Source organism: Chiloscyllium plagiosum, unplaced genomic scaffold, assembly GCF_037043375.1.
Source record: "Chiloscyllium plagiosum isolate Xiang-an unplaced genomic scaffold, Cpla_swu_hap1 HiC_scaffold_2, whole genome shotgun sequence".
Classification (NCBI taxonomy): domain Eukaryota; kingdom Metazoa; phylum Chordata; class Chondrichthyes; order Orectolobiformes; family Hemiscylliidae; genus Chiloscyllium; species Chiloscyllium plagiosum.
Window position 1 is genome coordinate 29,475,185 of NW_028270140.1, and position 16,253 is coordinate 29,491,437.

Consider the following 16,253-nt stretch of genomic DNA (forward strand, 5'->3'; position numbering starts at 1 on the left):
AGCAAATTGGCCCATGGTGCCTGAAATCTGGACAAACTGTCCAGTGCATATTCTGAGGGAAACCATGTAAACTCATTTTTGTAATTACAAACAGATAGATGGATTTGGACCCCCAGAGAGATGATGAAGCCTCCTGAAATACCCTGCACTGGAGTCAACAGTGTCTAGGACTAATTTGAAGTCAACCATTGCTGCAAACCCCAAACGTCGCTGATATTAACTTCTGTGTTCAATGGAAAATGTAATACGTTGGTTTGCCCTAGTAATGAGTTCAAGGCTGCCTCCTGAATGGATTTGTAGACTTCTGACTGTGAGATGAATGAGACATGTCCAGTAATACCTTGGAACAACTGTGAGACAGGTTCAGGATAGTTGTCACCTTCAGAGTGTGTAGCAACAGAAGAGAAAATTACTTTGCTACTCCAAAGAAGTCTGTTTGAAGTGTAGTTACTATTGCAATATAGAACACTTGGCAGCTAATTTTCACAAAGTGAACTACCTTGAATAGAAATGGATAACAACCAGGTAATTTGTTTTATTGCTAGCCTAGAACTAATATTAATTAGCCATGACTCAATGGAATATCCCTTATTTTCCTTCAGAATAGTGGCTGCAAGATTTTTACATCTACCTTGTAGGACTTGGCATGAAAAATGCTTTCTCTGTCAATGCAGCACTCATTGAGTAATACTTTAGCTGTGTCTGCCTCAAGTCTATGACCAAGTCCCTGGAGTTAGATTTAACCCACAAACATCTGACTGAGAAACCAGAGAGAGCATGGATGCAGAGCTGACAGCAGCAAATTGATATGCAGGAGATGGAGAAGATCAGAAACAAGGCATGAGGAGCCAATGGTTCTCATAGGCCAGAGGCTACATGAATGCAGAAAAGCTTGGGGAATCAGCTGCCTCAAGCATGTGACTGTCTGGCTGCGTTCATGGATAGGTTAGTGGCTGTTAGGTCCAGCATCCTCAAGATCTGCTGGAGTGGTGCACACACCTATCCTCCACCACCCCAGCCAATGAGATAAAATTCCATCCTTTCTCTTGTGTTGATTTATTTATTTATTGCCATATGTATTTTGTTACAAAATACAGTGAAAAGTATTGTATAGTGTCACCACTCTCCAGCGCCATCTTCAGGCAGCACAGTGGCCCAGATTCAATTCCAGCCTCGGGCAAATGTCTGTGTGAAGTTTGTCCACTCTCCCCATGTCTGCATGGGTTTCCTCCGGGTGCTCCAGTTTTCTCCAACAATCCAAAGACCTGCAGATTAGATAGATTACCAATGGTAGGGATTCTATAAAACAAAGAAAAAGGAAGGATTAGAACTGCTGCATCACTACGCATGGACGCAGGTTCGATTCCAGCCTCGGGTGACTGTCTGTGTGCAGTTTGCACATTCTCCCTGTGTCTGCGTGGGTTTAGTCCGAGTGCTCCAGCTTCCTCCCACAGTCCAAAGATGTGCAGGTTAGATGAATTTGCCATGTGAAATTGCCCATCGTGTTCAAGGATGTGTAGGTCAGGCGCATTAATTAGGGGAATGGGTGTGGGTGGGTTACGTTTCAGAGGGTCGGTGTGAATTTGTTGGGCCAAAATTCTAAGAAACCAAAACATAAGATATAAAGGCAGAAGAATATGGATAAAATGAAATCATGTTCAACGTAACAGTCCTGTTTGTTAAGTGCTCTACCATGGGCCTGCTGGAATGGAAGTCCATCCACCAATGTTCTTGCCACTATGAGTCTGGATAGTGACTGGATCCTGCCAATGCAGACGGCACTGATGCCTCCAGATATGGCAATGGCCTAAACAACTCCACCACAGCCATGAGACTGCTTTAGGCCCACCTTGCCACTGTGAGGATTCTGTACTGGGCCCAAACTCGCTCTGCCGCTACCTGCATGATCTGCACTGGGTGCCGACATCGCCTACAACCCAAACTCGCCACTAACTCCTGCCACCATGAATCCGTGTGGGGCCCACTCGCTGACTACCGCAAGTCTGCACTGGGCTTACTCGCCACTGCCACTGCCGTCACTGCCACTGTGCTCTTCAACAAGAGGTAAGTCAAGTAGAAGAGAACAAAAAATGAGAGAGGAGACTGAAATAAAGAAAAGAATCAAGAAGAGAACAGATGGAGCAAATGAGTCCCAGGCTCAGAAGCACTAATCCACCACCATTTTACTGGAGGTATTCCATTGATCTTTCCAATCTCCTTATTTAATTCTGCTATATATCTTCAATAATTCTCATTTCTGTAAATGTCGTATCCCTCTCTATTTGCTATTTCCATTTCAGCCTTTCTCAAGATCTCCAGCATCACAGATGCCACCATCCATCTAATTTGATTCACTCCACATGGTATCAAATAACAGCTGAAAGCACAAGATACTGCAAAGGCTATGGGCACTGACAGCATTCCAGCAATAGTATTGAAGGCATGGACTCTAGAATTTGCCAGTCCCCTAGCCAAGCTGTCCAGTATAGCTACAACATTGGCATCTACCCGACACTGTGGAAAAATGCCAAGTTATGTACGTGAAAAGGAAGACAAATCCATCCTGGCCAATTATTGCCTCATCAATCTATTCTTGATCATTAGTGAAGTGATGGAAGAGATCATTAACAGTGGAATCAAGCAGCACTGGCTTAGCAAAACCAGTTCACTGATGTTAAGTTTGGGTTCTGCCGGGGCCACCCTGACCTCATTACAGCTTTTGTTAAAACATGCATGAAAGAGCTGAACTCCAGGAGTGAGAAGAGAGTGACTGCCCTCAATATCAAGATCACATGAGAGCACAATTCACAACTCCTCAGACAGTGAAGCAGTTCACGTTCAAATTGAGCAAGACTTTGACAATCTCCAGGTCTGGGTTGACAAGTGGCAAGTTACATTCACACCAAACAAGTGCCAGGCCACAATGGCTATCTCCGACAAGACAGAGAATCTAACCATTGCCCCTTGACATTTATTTGTATTACCATTGTTGAATGCCCTACTATCAACATTATAGGATTTAACATTGACCCAAAACTGAACTAGACAAACTATACTGTGGTTACAAGAGCAGAAGAGGCTGAAAGTCTTGCAGTGAGTAACTCACCCATAAGCTGTCCATCATCTATAAGGCACAAGTCAGCTGTGGTGAAATACTCCCCATCTGCATGGATGAATGCAGCTCCAACAACACATAAGAAGGTCAACAACATCCAGGACAAAGAAGCCTGCTTGATCAGCATTACATCCACAAGCACCTCCACCATCAAAGTGCTGTAACAGTAGCAGCTGTGTGTATCATTTACAAGATGGACTGCAGAAATTCACCAAAGGTCCTTAGACAGCACCTTCCAAATGCACAGCCATTACCATCGAGAAAAAATAAGGGCAGCAGATAAATTGGAACACCAGCCCTATACCCTCTAAGAAACTGCCCATCATGCTTGGAAATGTCTCGCTGTTCCTTCCCGCTACTGGGTCAAAATTCTGTAATTCCCTCCCTGACGGGGAACCTACTCACAGGATTTCGATTGCAGTGGTTCAAGAAGGCAGCTCACCACTCCTCAAGAGCAACCAGGGAATGGGCAATAAATGCTGGCCTAGCCAGTGATGTTCAGATCCCAAGAATAAATAAAGAACCATGAATTGAAACTATTTTGTTGCATGATCCCTTAAAGTAGTGTGCTAGAAAGCAAGCACCACCATTCCTGAGTCATTCCAAATTTGAAAATTTGATTTAACCCTGAATTGCACAATTTTACCTAAAGGTCCAATTCAGATTAAAACAAAATGCACACCAGGATTTTTTTTCATTAACAGTAACATAACTATTGATTACATTTGAACCATTTTCAACCTCTGGCAAGAAAGAAACATGCATTGTTAACTCTATAATTTAAACTCTATTCCTTCTTACAATTCCCATACACATACAAACAGACAAAAAAATGGACAAGTTAAAACACAATTATGAATGTGAGCAGGGGGAAAAAGTCATAAATGAACCTATCTAGCACCAATCCAGATCACAGTGAATTATTTTCCTTCAGGTTTCTCCAACCTCCTTCAGATTCTTGGCAAATGAACGAGATTGAGAATTGTATTCACAATCTTTTATTCACTGGTTGAGGAGATTTTCTGTTATTTTTCCACTCAGGATGGGGAGAGAGAGAGAGAGAGAGAGAGAGAGAGAAATTAAGGTATTTTCTCTTTACAGGCTTGTATTGTCCAAACACAAGATTGTAGTCACCAGCCCAGGAAGAAAACCACAAAGCTGTTACTTGGTTGAATAGCCCTGAACTCTCACAACTGTTTCTGATTGGAATGCCAATCAAAAGACTGTCTCCGAGCAAAACTGCCCGGAACACATACACATGGTGCCAATACTTCTAGCATCCTCTCTCACTGATTGAACAAGGCAAAATTGCAGGTACGATTCGCAGTGAGCTCCAAATATTCTGTTTTTCTATTCTTCTTCTCAAAGTGAACAACCCCACATTTTTCCATGTGACAGTCAATCATGTTTTTACCTACCCATTTAATTTATCCTTATTCTTAGCAAACTCTTCATATCCTCCTCACAATTTGCTTACCTCCCTATCCCAGTATCATCAGCAAATTTGGCTCCAATAAGTCAGTCCCTTCATTTAAGTCTTAAAAATAGATCGTAAAGCAATGAGGACCCAGCATTGATCCCTGCAGCACTCCAGCAGATAGTTTGCCACCCAGAAAATGACTCATTTATCACAACTCCATTTCCTGTCAATAAACCAGTCCTCTAAACATGTTAATGTGGCTGACAACAAGTGAGGGAACATGTTTCAGGCAAGTGAGAGTGGCAGAACATAAGACTTGGTGGAAATAAGTCAAGGGCAGTCTCCCATATCAAGCCAGGAGTTGACCACAGTAAGGTGTCTGGTCACAGTGTTCTCAGTTGGTGATTCTATGTTTCTGCTATTGAGGGAATGGGGCACAATCAGCCCTGTAGCTCCATAGCAGCCAGTTTAGGGATTAGAGCTACATCGTCAGGGAGATGTACAGGCGTCAATCACAATGTGAGCAATTCCTGTCCGGAATTGGCCAATTTTCATTAACTTGATTGAGTTTTTTGAAGAAATAATGAAGAGGATTGATGAGGGCAGAGCGGTGGACATGAGCTAAATGGACTTCAGTAAGGCGTTCAATAAGGTTCCTCATGGTAGACTGGTTAGTGAGGTTAGATCATGTGGAATACAGGGAGAACTATCAATTTAGATACATAACTGGCTTGAAGGTTGAAGACAGAGGGTGGTGGTAAAGGGTTGCTTTTCAGTTTGGAGGCCTGTGACCAGTGGTATGACAGAAAGATCAATGCTGGGCCCACTGCTTTTTATCATTTATACAAATGATTCAGATGTGAACATAAGAGGTATAGTTAGTAAGTTTGGAGTTGACACCAAAATTGGAGGTGTAGTGGACAGCAAAGAAGGTTACCTCAGAGTACAACGGGATTTTGATCAGATGGACCAATGAGCCGACAAGTAGCAGATGGAGTTTAGTTTTGATAAATGTGAGGTGCTGCATTTTGGAAAGGCAAATCAGAGCAGGACTTAAACACTTAATGGTAAGGTCCTAGGGAGTGTTGCTGAACCAAGACAACTTGGAGTGCAGTTTCATAGCTCCTTGAAAGTGGCGTCACAGGTAGATAGGATAGTGAGGAAGGTATTTAGTATGCGTTCCTTTATTGGTAAGAGCATTGAGTGTAAGAGTTGGGAGGTCATGTTGCAGCTGTACAGGACGTTGGACTTTTGGAGTGCAATTCTGGTCTCCCTCCTATAGGAAGGATGTTATGAAACTTGAATATGTTCAGAAAAGATTTACGAGGATGTTGCCAGGGTTGGAGGGTTTAAGCTATAGGGAGAGGCTGAATAGACTGAGGCTATTTTCCCTGGAGCATCAGAGGCTGAGGGATGACCTTATAGAGGCTTATAAAATCCTGAGGGGCATAGATAGGATAAATAGACAAGGTCATTTCTTTGGTTGGGGAATCCAGAACTAGAGGATATAGATTTGGGTGAGAGGGGCAAGATTTAAAAATAACCTAAGGGACAAGTTTTTTCAAGTAAACTGTGGTGCATGTATGGAATGAGCTGCCAGGGGAAGTGGTGGAGGCTGGTACAATTACAACATATAAAAAGCATCTGGATGGGTATATGAATAGGAAGCGTTTAGAGGGATATCGGTCAAGTGCTGGCAAATGGGAGTAGATTAATTTAGGATATCTGGTCGGCATGGATGATTTGGACTGAAGGGTCTGTTTCCGTGCTGAACATCTCTATGACTCTCTGACTCTAAGTGTCAGTCCATCAGGTTTATCCAGCTCAACTAAGGGGAAAGTGAGTTGAGGGAGCAGGTATGTTCTCTGCTATGGGAAGGAGTCTCAGGAATGTTCACAGGGAGTGGGGGCTGCAGGCTGTGGGGCAGGAGGAATGGCAACTGTGAAGAAGGACCAACAGTATTGGCAAGAGGGGAATAATGTAAAGTCTGGATGGGAAAGGGGTCTTGCAGGACCTTGTGGGAAAGGTCAGGAGAACTCTTAATTCAAGGAGAGGACACATTATCTGGCCATATGAGACAGGGTCACCTCTTATTTAAGGGTCAGACAGTGAAATATCGGCAAGAGCAAGCTCTTGTCAACAGATTGGATAGGGACCTGGGGATCTGGAAAACTTATGGGATATACAGGAAGGACAATCAGGAAGTTATCTGGATATTGGAACTTCACCTACACATAGAGGTGGAGGCTGGAAGTCACTGGGTAAGGAGTGTTCACTATTGCTTTCCATTGTGCTGGAAAACAAAAGTATATATAGGGAAAGGAAAATGGCTGTGACCACACCTGGATTGGGTGAGGACAGCTTTAGAAGGAAGAGACTGCAAGATCTACCAAACGGAGGCCATTTAAAAGCCAAGGCAATTGCACACAGACTAATACACTAAACACTGAAGAGATCTATGGGAGTCCTAATCCCTGGCAATCTCAATGCATTGGCTTCATGTTTGCTGTATATCTCCTTGTCCCATACCTCATTGACCACTTTTCATTCACACAATAGCTTTGCACACAGAGACCAGGAAAGACTAAGGATATTTTATCATGAGGGACAATGGTGCCAGCAGAACCCATTGTCTGGTATATGGCTTGTTTATCTCACTTCCACAAGCTGCAGAAGGCTCTTAGCATAGATATGGAACTATTGTACATCCTGTATGTACATGATGTTAAGGGGCTACAGTTACATCTGGGGCTAGGCAGTGACTCAAACAGATGTAGTGCCAAACCAAATTTTTATAAACAAGATATGGCTTATATATATATGCCACTGTGAGCCAAGCTGGCCTCAAAATGTATTTTTTCTTTCTTTGTTTCACTAAAACTTATTCCAAAAATTGCAAGGTTCTGTCCCTTATTTCCATTCGGAGTTGTTGCTTGGTCTTTGTTACCATATGGAAAGAGACATGAGCACTCGCCTTCAGAATTCTTGGGTTTCAGAGTAAAATCATTTCCCAGGACTACTATTCTTTACCAATATCTAGTGGCAAGCTCACTGAAACTTGCTGTCCAGACTTGCAGAAGCTGGATGAGCTATCAAAGGAACTGCCTTTGCCAGAATCAATGTGTTCCCAAGAGGAATAAGGAGGTAGTGTAAAGCGTTGGAGAAGAGAAAAATGAATTTTCATGGATGAGTGCAGTATATATTGAATTGATCTCAGCTCATAGTTTGTTGCACTGTGTCTTATGACAAAAACACAGCCACATGACTTGAAGGGTATGCGTGAGTCACTGATGTATGATGCATGCTTGTCATAAGTGATACTGTTCATTCCAAAATGCAAATCAACATGAAAGAACTCATTGCTCTCCTTTAAATTGCACGATATGTGAGAACTAAAATATAACCACAACAAACAGGTAGTCAAATCTGCAACCAATCTTTCTCCAGTGAATGATGGCAGGCTGCAAGAACACAGTCTTCACTTTAAAGTAATTTGAGGACTCAAATACTAGAAATATTATGGCAATTTTACAGCTTCAGTATCTGGAAAGAAGCCATCAGATTAATCATTACCAAAATGCAAGGCAGTGCCGTCTTTATTACTTTTGTGATGTACGAGCATTTAAAACTGCAGCAGTGCCTTTTTTTTTGTATAACATTGTTGTTTAAGTGCTTGACTCAAACCAAATGTTCTTGATGAAAAGCCATTGACTGTGGGAGCTTTGAATGCCCTGTCACTAGATTTGCACTCTGTGCTCTACCTTCTTTAACAATAGATAGGGAATGTGGATTTCATCAGCACTGCTTGTTGGTAAAGATTGTATAGTCAACAAAGGTGCAATCAGGATTTTCAACTTTGTTAAGCGGATCATTTAAGTCTTGGATACGTCATAACTAAAGTTCACTTCAGAATTTTGACGTTGTGAACTTCAGGGCACATACCTTTTAAAATGAACAATGCTCCTTAGTATTCACATGATGACATTTCCAGTGGAGGTGAACTTTCCACCTGCCAATGTGACGTGTATATGAATGAGGAGAAAACATTGGATCTTTATCTTTGCAGTCTGCTTTACTGATGGATTTGGTTTATGCCAACTGGGAATGTATACTTTGTGGATGTTATTGTTGCTTGCTTAATAAAAGAGTGTGAATCTCCTCCTCCATGTTATCAGCACATATGTAAATGTGGGAAATTCTATTTTTAGTTGGAATTTTAGTAGGAGCTATTTATTGGTTGGTCTTGATCTGAAAATGTTAGCAAGCTGCAGAGATGACTTCTCTATGTAGTCCAGAATGAACAAAATCATAGAAGGAGACCATTTAACACCATCCGCCGACATTTCCACCACCTCCAAACAGACCCCACCACCAGGGATATATTTCCCTCCCCACCCCTCTCCGCCTTCCGCAAAGACCGTTCCCTCCGTGACTACCTGGTCAGGTCCACGCCCCCCTACGACCCACCCTCCCATCCTGGCACTTTCCCCTGCCACCGCAGGAACTGTAAAACCTGCGCCCACACCTCCTCCCTCACCTCTATCCAAGGCCCCAAAGGAGCTTTCCACATCCATCAAAGATTTACCTGCACATCCACTAATATCATCTATTGTATCCGTTGCTCCCGATGCGGTCTCCTCTACATTGGGGAGACTGGGCGCCTCCTAGCAGAGCGCTTTAGGGAACATCTCCGAGACACCCGCACCAATCAACCAAATCGCCCAGTGGCTCAACATTTCAACTCCCCCTCCCACTCTGCCGAGGATATGGAGGTGCTGGGCCTCCTCCACCGCCGCTCCCTCACCACCAGACGCCTGTAGGAAGAACGCCTCATCTTCCGCCTCGGAACACTTCAACCCCAGGGCATCAATGTGGATTTCAACAGTTTCCTCATTTCCCCTTCCCCCACCTCATCCTAGCTTCTAACCACCAGCAACTCGATCCCCTGACCTGTCCGGACTTGTCCGACCTGCCCAGCTCCTTTTCCACCTATCCACTACACCCTCTCCTCCCTGACCTATCACCTTCATCTCCTTCCCCACTGACCTATTGTACTCTATGCCACTCTCTCCCCACCCCCACCCTCCTCTAGCTTATCTCTCCACGCTTCAGGCTCTCTGCCTTTATTCCTGATGAAGGGCTCTTGCCTGAAACATCGATTTTGCCTGTCTTCGGATGCTGCCTGAATTGCTGTGCTCTTCCAGCACCACTGATCCAGAATCCATTTAACACATCATGACAATGCAAGTTCTGAGAACTATCCATTTGACCTCTTCCCAAGCCTTTTAAAATTCTGAATCAATTATGAAAAACATCTTGGTATTTCCAAGGAGTCTCCTGCTGTTGTCCCATTGAAGCTGCTAAATGCTTGTTACCAAAGAAAGAAGTGTGAACACAGTCTGCAAAGGCTTTTGTGGCACAGTGGTAGTCTTCCTACCTCTGAACCAGAAGGTTTTGTCTCAAGTGCCTCATGGTCCAGATGTGTGTCACCATGTGCCTGAACAGGTTAGTTCAAATAAACACAAGTTATAAATTGTTATCAGAAAATTGCAATTGACGCAAACAACTGAGGTTCCCACTTAAATAGTCAAATAACTCCAGCGGTGTATTTAATCAGGTTGGCTCCACTAATCAATGAGCCTTTTATCCTTAATTGGCAGCAGCCTCTCTCTCTTCTCTCGTTTCATCAATTTGTAGATCACCAAACTGTTATTTAATTTGGCAGGAAGCAATTAAGGGGAGGAGACATGCCCCATATCTAGTTCAGATGGAACGGGGATCAAGGCTCATGCTGTTGACATTATTCTGCTCTACAGGCTAGCTGTTCACCAAGCTCCATTGTCAGCTACCCACCAATCAGATCACCAAACTGCTTGGACCTCACAGCAGATGATATTCCCCCTCCACCCATTTCTCAAAACCCATCCTTGTGTATCCTGCTAATCAGGCTGTGCAATCAATTTGCGCATTATATGAGAGTTACATCTCAATATTGCAAAATCAAAGTCCAAATATCTAAGATGAAGGTGAGAAACAAGTTTACAGGGCCAAAGGTTTGTCATTCCTCTTCTGCCTTCCATGGAGTGTGAAGCCTCAGAGATTCTAATGGATTGGAGATTGCTGGGGAGGGCTCAGGGATTAACGAAGAGCCTGGGAAGCAGGCGGAATGGGGGTCGCTGTGGTGGTGCTGGAGTGCAGCAGGGAAGCAATTCCAAAATAACTTTGCAGAGAAGGGGGAAGAGCCTCCTTCTCTTCCTGGTCCACAAGGAACTTGCACTTTTCTTTGAATTAAGCAACATCCCTGCGCTGGGATCCTTGCTCCTGTTTGTTTGGCCTGGAGACAAAGTGAAATGTTGTTAATCCCCTGACTCACGAGATGTGCATATTACTAACTCAGGATGGTGGAATCCTGCCAAAATAAGCAGTTCATTTCTCAAGTGACTGACCTTTGGAAAATTGAAGAAGGTGGCAATTTATTGGTATACTTTCTGCAATGTTACCCCTCCCCTGTTTTCTCCCCTCCCCTAACTATTAGACCTCCATGCCATTTATCCTCCCCTGCCTTCTATCCTCCACCCTATCAATTTCCTCTGCGACATCTTACTCTTGCCCTGCTACCTTCCCACCACTGCCATTTTGAGTCCCCGCCTGGCATCTGAACCACTCTCTTGAAATATTCTTCCCATGTCAGGCAGGAGAGGAATGACAAAGGTTGGTCAATTAAAATTTATCCTTAGACGTTTCCTAATGCAATCCTGTAGTGTGAGACTAGAAGAAATAGTTTCATAGTTGTTTTGTCTCATGTGCATCATATGGAACTGGCACCAATATCTTAGACTCATTACTGACCTTTCCTGATTGTTATGTTAGGTGTTGGGAATGAAATTACTGTTGTCATGTCCTCCTTATCTTTTTTTCTGAGGGTTGCTTCCAAAAGTCACAGATGAAGTCATTTGTTTTTCAACATGGTTGATTGTTTGCCCAAAAGCCTGGTTTACACCACAACACGTGGCACAAGGTCCTTAAGGCCAAATCTAATCTCCGATTTTCCTGTGCTGTGTTTCCTGAAAATGGAAGGAGTGTGTGTGTAGCATTTGAGAGGATCTTTAATATATTTGCCCCATGGATTGCTTCACCCATTTATGTGAAAACAACTTGGCTCAACAAATATCCAAATCAGCACAATACATAAAGGTTCCTAATGTAGATGCTGCACACAAACAAAAACATGACCCAGTACCACTTCAGAAAATATTAGGTGAAATGACAAAAACCTTGGTTAAAAAAGACAGCTTTAAAAAGCATCTTAAATGAGGAATGAAGGATAAACAGGCGGTAAAGTTTTGGGAATGAATTTCAGAGCTTCAGGCTCAGGCAGTTGAGAGCACAGCTATCAATCATGGAACTTTGGAAATGGAGAATTCTCAAGAAGCCAAAATTGTACTTTGGAGAGATCTTGAAGGGTTGTAGCGCTGGAAGAGGTTGCAGAGATTGGGGTGGGAGGTGGGAAACAGCAACAGCATAATTGGAATATAGATTTGAGCATTTTAGAAAACATCAGGATACGCTAGGAAAGATAGACAACATTAGAAATAAGGGATAGTAAGTTGAAAGGTAGAGTTAGAGGCAGAGTGAAATTAAAGGAAATTAAATCAAGGTTAAAATATTAACTCTGATACCTCTCCACAGATGCAGCCAGACCTGCTGAGATTTTCTAGCAATTTCTGTTTTTGTTTCAGATTTCCAGCATCGGCAGTTCTTTTCGGTTTTTGTCTCGAGTAAAGGACAGAGAAGGACATATTTGATGCAATACTGCAATGCTGCAAAGTAGAGATTATGGAATAAAAGGGACAGATTCACAGATCAAAGAATCACTGAGTTATTATGGTTCAGAAGAAGGTCATGTGGCCTTCTCTTTGAATGATCAACATGTGTCATCTCAAAACCACACTGCACTGAACTTCATCTGCTACTGACTTGCCCATGCAAACGAATTGTAAATGTCCTTTTGAAGTTCAGTACTGATCTCCTCACAGTTTACAATACTTCCAAGTTTTATATCATTCACAACATTGGAATTGTCCCCTGTACACCAAAGTCTAGATCATTATAAATGGGGAAAGGGTCCCATTACCAATCTCTGGGGATATCCACCACAAATCTTCCTCCTGCTAGACAAAATCTGTTAATTATCACTGTTTGTTTAGCATCACCCAAATAACTTTGCATCCATTGTTTAGAAGCATTGCAAACTATGCAGAGGACTGTGAAGGAGATCAAAAGGATGACTACAATTTCAAATGGAAAGTGAGAGGTCTCACAGAGTAGCCAAGGAGAGACTGTTCTCACTTGTAAAAGGATCAAAATTGAGAGAGCACAGATGTGAGAAAAAATTTTTTCTCGAGTAAATGATTCGAGTCATCTGCAATGCACTGCCTCGAAATGTGGTACTGGCAGGTTCAATCAAGATATTTAAGAGGGCATTAGATTATAATTTAAAATTAAATAATGTGCATTATTAGTGCATTTGAAAGGGCAAAAGACTGTCACTAAGTCAGGATGCTCATTTGGATAGCTGAAGCAGACTCAGTGGGCTGCAACACCTTCTGCATCATAAGAGCTGGAAACCAGTTAGGCTAGCAAGCACAAATGTGATGGATAATGGACCTTGATACAAGCAAGGAGAATAAATAGGAACTTACAAAGCCATCTAAGCAATAATACAGACATTGTGCCATATCTAAGGCCTAAAGTGTTCATGATCTTCACAAGCATGTATACAAAGGAACAACCCAATGTGCTCTACAAAGCTTGACTGTAATTGAAAATACATTGGAACTAAAACAGTTTATTAAACTACTTCAAGAAAATGTCAGTTTCAACTGTGTATTGAATTAAAATCAACCATCATTTCTCTTGGACCTTTTGGGTTAGGGTGATTTACCTTAAATTCGTATAGTTCCTTGTCCACTGGTAAAGTGTAATATATATTTCAATACTTGCATTCCTGTGTCAATTTGGAACAATGCAAACTTCAAACATTGAATCTTATTTAAGAAGTTCTATGAACAAATGTTTTAATCTCTTAGACATTTCTATAATTTTTAATGGATATTGAATGGCTTTGACTTCATTATGGAGGGGGGAAAAGGCTAAATCATGTTCTTAATGATGTAAATTCATCTGATGATAATAATTAACATGTGAAGATTATAAAAATACATAAAATACTTAAATAAGACCAACAAAACATATCTTATTATGTGGCAAAGAAAGATGAAATGGTTTAATGATTGGTACATTCAATTAGACAGAGGACAGAAGTGCAGAAAGCTTTGCAAAATTCAAAATGATGTTCTAGCATTCCCCGTCTCTTTCCATTTTCACATCATAATTTGGAGATGCCGGTGTTGGACTGGGGTGTACAAAGTTAAAAATCACACAATACCAGGTTATAGTCCAACAGGTTTAATTGGAAGCACACTAGCTTTCGGAGCGTCGCTCCTTCATCAGGTGGTAGTGGTGACGCTCCGAAACCTAGCATGCTTCTAATTAAATCTATTGGACTGTAATCTGGTGTTGTGTGATTTTTAACATCATTTTCACATTCTTTGACTGTTTCACTATGTTAGCCTCAATTCTTTTCCAACAGGGAACATCAGAAATTCTGATTTTCTGCAATGTTTTTCTTCTGACCGTTAATAGGGATACAAAAGAGATGGGGGGTGAATTTGACTCTGGCTTTTCACAGAGTCATACATCTACATTACCCAGCTTTAGGAACATCCCATGGGCCCAAGTAGCAATGTAGTAACTTTGAAATGAGATGAGATAACTTGAAGCCAACACTACAAAACAAAAACAGAAGTTGCAGGAAAAGCTCAACAGGTCTGGCACCATCTGTAAAGAGAACTCGGAGTTAATGTTTCAAGTCCGGTGACCCTTCCTCAGAACAGAGGAAGGGTCACTTGACCTGAAACATTAACTCTGCTTTCTCTCCACAAATGCTGCTAGACCTGCTGAGTTTTTCCAGCAATTTCTGTTTTTGTTTCTGATTTCCATCATCCATAATTCTTTGTTTTGTTTTGTTTAAATAGCTTTTGATTACCAAGGGGATGAAAGATTATTTGGGGTATGCAGAAATATAGAGTTGAGGTGAAAATCAGATCAGTCATGATCTTATCGAATAGCAGAGCAGGCTTCAAGGGCCAAGGGGCTTAGCTTTAGCTCGTTGTTCATACGCTCACTAACTCAAAAGACACTTTTCCAAAAGATGTTGCTCTCATGGCACTTAAGCACAACATCATTGTGTTAAATGGTAGGTAGCAAAATTCAGAAAAGGATGCTTTAATTGAGGTGTACATGATGATTAAAGGACTTGATAGAGTAAATAAAGAGAAACTGTATCCTATGGTGAGTGGATGGAGGATTGTCCAGGTCAAGGGGAGGAACCTTAAAATTAGAGCAATATCATTAAGCAGTGATGTCGGGAGGCACTTTTGAACATAAACATGTGGGGAAACATGGATTTCTTTATGCCCCAAAATACTATGAGTCAACTAAAAATGTCAAAAGGGAGATTCATTGATTTTTATTGAGAATGGTTATTAGAGGTTCAGGAACCTTGGCATTTAGATGCAATTACAATATAGATCAACCATGATCTAATTGGAATCCACCACTAGAGGGATAGAAAGGCCTCCTCTTGTTCCTTTGTCCCTAGTTTGTCTTTAGTTTATGGCAGTAGTCAGGAACTGGTGAGCTGGTTCAGTTGCTTGTTACATATCCTGCTCGATCTCACGTTCCAGAAATGACAGAAAGTAAAATGGAACTGGAGTGTATTAGCGTTGACCTTTGCCCAGAGTTATCAACCCTAATGTGTCTGGTTTATCTTCCTCAGCCCCACCCCAACTCCCAACACCAGCTCAATAGCACATGAAAACTACTCTTCTGGGAGAGTGACCCTCAAAAATACTTTAAACTGCCTTTATTTAATTGATAGAAATAAATGTTATTTTTAAAACTTTGTTTTGGAAGCCTAGTTGTGCTCACTTTGTAGATTGAAAATTCGATTCAGTATGCAAAAGCATGAAAGCTCTTTGATGGTAAATGTTTGCATGAGTGACTGAATTTGTTTTTAGTTCCATAGTGAGGTATTAAGACTGCACTGAATATTTGATTTCATAAAATATGATTAAAAACGAAAGGAAGAGTGAATGAAAATATGTCGCCACTAATTTGTCAGTGATGTTTCTTTCTGTCAGTCTGTGTCTATCACAATTGCAACATGTCTGCATGTTTCTTTCATCCTTTTATAGTCTCATTCTCTTTCTTACATTTTTACACTTTCTCATCTTTGTTTTATCTGCTTCTTTTACATTTCACATTTTCTCCTGCTTTTCCTTTGCAAAATTATTTTACAATACCTGCATGAATTTTTCATCGCTTCACAGGGGGAATCAATCTAATCCACTTTTTTTTCCCTTCCTTTGTCTCCATTTTCCTTCTTGTTTTTACGCTTTGTGTCTCACTCTATAATCACAGAAGGCTCCAGTTCCCTGCCCTCCGTTCCCTGCACACATTACTTCAATCCTCTCATCACCACTCTCTTGCTTTCAAGTCCCTCCAAAAGAATCCATTTTGACGTCGTCAATGTATGTACATGACCACAACTATGTAACATCAGTAATGAATTTAAGATAGTGAATCATTTTCCTT

At 41.7% G+C, this 16,253-nt stretch overlaps 1 long non-coding RNA gene across 2 annotated transcripts in view; it reads right to left on the reverse strand.

Annotated features, from left to right (window-relative positions):
- Positions 1-1,068: 1,068 nt before the first annotated feature.
- Positions 1,069-16,253, reverse strand: part of LOC148151840 (uncharacterized) — a 140,515-nt gene continuing 125,330 nt past the window's right edge. For both annotated transcript variants that reach the window (XR_015758979.1, XR_015758978.1), the window contains exons 2-3: positions 12,215-12,308; positions 1,069-1,299 (exon numbers count right to left, since the gene is read on the reverse strand). This is a non-coding gene — a long non-coding RNA (uncharacterized LOC148151840). The remainder of the gene's footprint in view (positions 1,300-12,214; positions 12,309-16,253) is intronic.